We start from the raw sequence: 6,170 nt of genomic DNA, 5'->3' as shown, positions 1-6,170 counted from the left end.
GGGTGATTAAAAAGCTATACGATTTTCGTCTTTTTTATTATGGCACACACACCCGAGAAACTATCCTAAGAGACTTTAAAGATCCCGAGGAGACTTGAACTGCTGTAAAGTGAGAGAGAGAAATTCTACGATATTGCACGGAGCAACAAGTGAGAATAGAGGTGCTTGAAGCGACGATGGCGGGCGGGCCCTGGGGCATGGGAGTGCAGAAGAACAGTTTCATCGAACAATTATGGGCTACCAATGGAGAGAATCTGGAGCTGTATTTTAAATTCGATCGTCGCAACGCCGCCCTCATCTTAACCTTTGGCATTCTCATTCCCATCGTCATCTATAGAACTGAATTAGACAGTGCAGCATTAGGTGAATGCTTTCAAGTTTCAGTGCAGCTACTGGATGCTATGGAAGTGTCATTTCTAGTAGGATGGTTCCAGTCAATAATTTGGAACTCTTGTTAATTAATTCATAATGTTGCGGCTTCTCTAAAAAAAAACGAACCTGCCTTGAACTGTCGTAACGTGCGCGCGCCGGTGCGCGGTGCTAGAGAGAGAGAGAGAGAGAGAGAGAGAGAGAGAGAGAGAGAGAGAGAGAGAGAGAGAGAGAGAGAGAGAGAAGACATCTTGTTGACAGTGGCTTGCGCCTCCAAACCTGTAATTACAGCCAGTCCAAAGGACTCTTCAACCGGCTCAAGGCTCCCATGTTAGGGCTTGAGCTTGATCAGCGTGCAGTTCATCCACGAACTAAATGATATCGGCCGGCTGCCAGCTGATTAACGTGATTATGTTCTGGAACATGTTCGTTTGCACGAGCAATACTGGTGCGATATGTGTCATTTTGCATCATGGCCGTGCCTTGATTGTGCAAGCTCTGATCTCTGTAGAGTAGTAAACAAAAACGTGCCTCATTCGCTCTGAACATTAATCAAACGAACCTGTCCATATTGTTCTATTGTAGGCTGTGTTGGTCTATAGCATTTAGATGATACGCAGCGATGAGATCATAGGCATGCATTTCTCGACTAAGAGGGCGGCCACATATGCCTGATAAGATGGAGGCATTTCAATGGCAGCCTCCACTCAGAGCGGGCCTGATATGAGATGGCTGCAGTCACATAGGATTTACAGTAGCCGGTTTTATGCTTTAATAGTCTCCAAATGATTGGTGTTGGTTGTAAAAAGGGCCCACGGCAAGCTGGAACAAGAGCGTCAAATTGGTAGCTGCTGATGAAGGAGGGGCATCGTAGCTTTGGAGGGTGGTTCAACCACCCTCTACACTAGAGCCGATCAAAAGATGAAGCAACCTGCTAGCTCAGCCATGTATGGCATATGAGAACGTAGCCGCCCCCTTATTTCCCCACCTAGAGGTGGTTTTATCAGGCCTATATATGTAAAGGCAATCTTACACATAGTCAGTGACTGTCAGCCCTATGGGGATGTTGTATGTGGTCATGAGAACGAGACTATGCAAGGGCATTAATAGGATCTTTCCTTGGGTCCGACACCCACCTTCACTTGCTTTTTCAAGTCTAAGACCTCATGTTCGATGGTTCGTCGCCTGCAGCAAACGAGTCTGATTCTAATTGGGCCTTCTAGTGCCAAAGGATGCCATCAAAAAGCCCTTATCGCATTTAGCTACATGCAAGAGCATTGACCTGGACTCATCAACGCCTGTATGGTTGGTCTTCATTCTGATGCATGCAACCATTCACGTAGCCGATCATGGGAAGACAGGGGCATGGTGGCCTGTGGGGTACGCTAGGGTAGGTTGTTCTTTCTTGCCAAACGAAGCTTGCAAACGGCTCATTTGCATAGAAGTATCTTGATCTCGACTACGATGTCGATGACGAGCTTGACAACAACAACAACGCCACCTTCCATATCCCTCCTCAACTTAATGAGGGTAGCCCACAATCCAAGAAGGCTTAACCTGCCGATGATGATCCTGCTTATTGAGCCTAGTGCAATAATTCAATGTTGTTCTTCATTTACCAAGGTTCCACAATTCTTTGGCCGGTTCAAAAATTTTGCATTTTGTGGTCTTTGTTGCAGCAAGCAGCTACTATCTGATCAGACATTCCTAAGTTGAGGAAGCTGCCTTTGACAGAGCAAGACCTCCACCTCTTTGTTTGTGTTGGAAATTGAAATCATGGGTAACTTTGTACTTTGATTGTTTAGGAACTTTTTGTCTTACTTATATAAGTATTGGTGTGATTTGTTGAGAGAGAGAGAGAGAGAGAGAGAGGGAGAAATTTAGTGTGTGTGCGTGGACGTGTGTTTTCTTATGTGCCTTGAATTGCCTTCAAGGGCGCACACCGACATGTGGTGCTAGAGAGAGAGAGAGAGAGAGAGAGAGAGAGAGAGTCTCCAACATGACACTAAAAAAAGCACAACAGTAGGCACATGACTTGCCAGGATGTATGCCACATGTGGATCAACCAAGAAGATTTTGAAAGATTTACACTATCATCCAGATTATTCATTCCCATAGTGATCGTGATAGCACAATCTCAACACAATGAGCTTTGAAGGTAGGAGGTGTTATGGTTTTGGAATGATATCTGGATTCATGAAGAATTCGCACTAGCTTGATAAAGGCAGTGCAAGTGGTGAATCCTAAGGGGCACATGGCAAAGAATAAACAATCCAAAGGGGCACAATTGGCACAAACAGTGAAGAGTCCTAAGGGGCATAGGTTATAAGAGAGTGAAGAATCCAGAGGGATACAAATTAAGTCCACGATTATATCTCCTAGTAGATGGTGTCTCTTGCTAGTGTTAGCAGATGGGAAAGCACTATGTGCGTATCTACATCACAACAAATAAGGGGGGTGCCCCACAATCACTGTGGTGGTCCCTTTTCTTTGCAGCCAGGCTACAGATGAGCTACTTCTGCAAATATGACAAAGGCATCAAATGAAAGCTCGATGCAAGTCAAAGATTGTTTACCTACTCTACACACATGGTCAAGTTGTGTATTGTGAGCCCTTGATCAATCTCCAAATTGGAGGAAAGTTCAAGCTAAAAGTAGACACCTATGAGTTAAAATTACAAAATTCTAGCTAGATTTTGTGCATGATTTGAAGAATAATAGAAATTCTTCAAATTTTGACCTAACAGTTGATTAGTTTTTAGTATGCCCTTGTTTTCTTCAATTACAAAAGTGTGTTTTTGGCAAGCCCTGGCTGTGACACCATCTAAAAACGCTATTATTGGTATGTATCCATGCAATTTTATTTGAGAGGGTCATGTTCAAGAAAGTCAGTTATTCTCTTTCGCCTAAACCATTGAGCTTCCTCCTTGTAAACATGCAAACAAGAAGTACAAGTAAAAAATTACAAATATGTAGGATTTTTGAACTATTTTTTATATATTTTATCAATTTTTATGCCCTTTTCAAATGTTTGTAGTCCAATAATCTTGACATGATGCTGCCATACTTCACAATGTGGAGATAATAGAGGGAGGAATGATGGCTTCTTGTGACAAAATTACTCACCCTATTAGTAGAGGCAACAATCTTGCACCCATATCAAACCTGGTTGTGTCAATCCAGTAGAATGTTATGATGTTGGAAAAAAAAAAAACCAAGAGAATGAGGAGCTCTTTTTTATAAAAGAATTTGTCAAAACTGTTTTGTTTTTGTTAGCGTGGATCTACCCTTGTGTTCTTTTACTAATTTTTTTCTTTAGCTATTTTCCATGTGCCCTACATTTGTAAGTACACCTAAAATAGGAAAAGTTATTCTTTTTTATGGGACCGTTCTACCAATTCTCTAAGAAAGGGGTTTCTAGCTTTACACAACTCAAATTGGTTTAAAATTAAGAAAGAGGTTTCTAGAATGGACACAGTAAAAGTGTTTTTAGAACTCATGCTTGTGAAAAATTGCTAGTATCTTTATAATTGTTTATTTTAGTCCTTATGCTATTATAGTCCATAGCAAAGATTTCCATTTTACAGCCATCACTAGCTCATTAGACTTGCATATTAGAGGAACTGCAACTCATAGACAGTCATCCAGTTGCATACAGTGTTATAGCACTATATATCTTTCTATTGACATGTCACAAAATTTAAATTCTGGGCATTGCTAGCTTAGTGTCTACATATAGTGATTGTATATATAAGCTACAGCAAAATATTGAAATCGCATGAAAAATAACACCTCTACCCGCTCCCTTGTTTTGTGTGCTAAAAATTAAGAGATTTTCTTGATTTTTTGTTATTGTAGCTTACTCTTTTGCTCGGTTTAGAGATTGCTCGGAATATCTTGCTCGGAGTTAGGGATCCTTTGTTTCAACAAGTTATGGGTTCAAATCACTCTAATAATTAGAGGTAGCTACTATATAGATAATACCACATCAAATTTAGAGACATTTTAAGCAATTTAGGTAACCAAGATTAAAAAAAGTATAGTTTGAAAATTGGATTCATGGACTCGAATCACTCTTAATAAAAGCTAAGTATGCCCCTCTTGTGGGTGAGGATCACTCTCTTCACAAGCTGCATGGGCACCTCTAGTGGAATTGCAAGGAATGTTCCCAGCGGTTAACTAATATGAGTCCTTGTGGGGTTGTCTCAAGCATCCCTCTACTGCTCACAATGTATGAGCTCTTTGAGCTTTATCATCCATGGCAGTGCACTCTTACTAGCTTCAAATCCATGAGAATCTACTTTCAACTCTTGACCCATGGAAGGGGCTAGAATTTTCCAAGTTTCCTCTGTTTCTATCAATGCTCATAGTTGTAAAGCTTCTCATTTTGTAGAAATATACATATGGAAAAAGAGATGGAAAAGTGACAAGTGAAGAAAATCCATGCACAATGAGTAATGGTCGTAGTTTTGGTGAATATGAGGTTTGTAACTCACCACATAAAAGCCTTCCTCCCCCAAGCCCAAACTAGTCATCATGGTCTCTCTCCCTTCTAATGACTATGCTTTATAAAGAAAACAAAACATAACAATCAAAGAATTAGTGGTTTCTGTATATTTCTTGATAAGAGCATGGTCATGTTATCCATAATTATGGGCAACTATGAAACTTGTGTAGAGGTATCGACAATAGATCCGCTTTTTTTTAATAGAGAGCGGACGTTGTATTTATGTCGCTTTTTTTGGTTTGTGTGTCATGATTATTGACAGAAGCCAATGATCATAAGGGTTTGTTCATTGTCTAGTGTGTATATTAAGGTAGTGATCACTGGATGCATTGTTATTAAGAGTTGCGTCTTGCACAAGACATACGGGGCATGGAGCTCATTAACTGTACATGATGTATGTCCCTAGCGAGATGGAGCTCTAAGTACTGTTTGAAAATAATTGAGCCTCATAGATGATCACATGTGCACCAGTTATTTGTCCTATATGTAACTACGCAATATGATTTTTTTGGCATAAGAAGATTTAGAAATTTTCTCATGTAGGAAAATGGAGTCTTTTCCAGTGTTTTTCATACAATGAATAACATCATGAGCTTCTGTTTGAGAGGCACCGCATACCTAGCTGGGTACGATTGGGGGCAGGGGACCGCCGGCCCGACATACTCATGCAACTATATCACAAGAAGTTTTGGACAAATTCTCACAATAATTCCCACATTGTGACTTACCTCAACATCATGAGCTTCTCTGAGGGAGGCACCACATACCTAGCTAGGTACGATTGGGGGCAGGGGACCGCCGGCCCGGTCCCCTGCCCCCAATCGTACCTAGCTAGGTATGTGGTGCCTCCCTCAGAGAAGCTCATGATGTTGAGGTAAGTCACAATGTGGGAATTATTGTGAGAATTTGTCCAAAACTTCTTGTGATATAGTTGCATGAGTATGTCTCGCCTGCTCAACGCCTGCTGACGACTGTTGCTAATTAGGGACTTACGGCATATTATTATAACAGGCAGAATGGAGTGTCATACCTGGAGGACGAGCAGAACGGCAAGAGGAAGCACTAATAGTATGAGAGGGAGGGGGCAAGCCGGGTACAGGGGCCAAGTGGGCGCCATGGCGACCTCTAAAGACGCTGGGAAGGACTGCCTGCATATTAGCTGACTTTGACTGTAGGGCAGCGTATAGGATATGCAGCACGAATGAAGTACCATATGTGTGTGTACTCTCTTTATATCTCGGCGTCTCTCTCTCTCTCTCTCTCTCTCTCTCTCGTGACGAAGATGGCGGCCGGCG

Source organism: Adiantum capillus-veneris, chromosome 10 (genome assembly GCF_014529385.1).
Source record: "Adiantum capillus-veneris isolate H3 chromosome 10, ASM1452938v2, whole genome shotgun sequence".
NCBI lineage: Eukaryota > Viridiplantae > Streptophyta > Polypodiopsida > Polypodiales > Pteridaceae > Adiantum > Adiantum capillus-veneris.
This window is presented reverse-complemented; position numbering follows the sequence as displayed.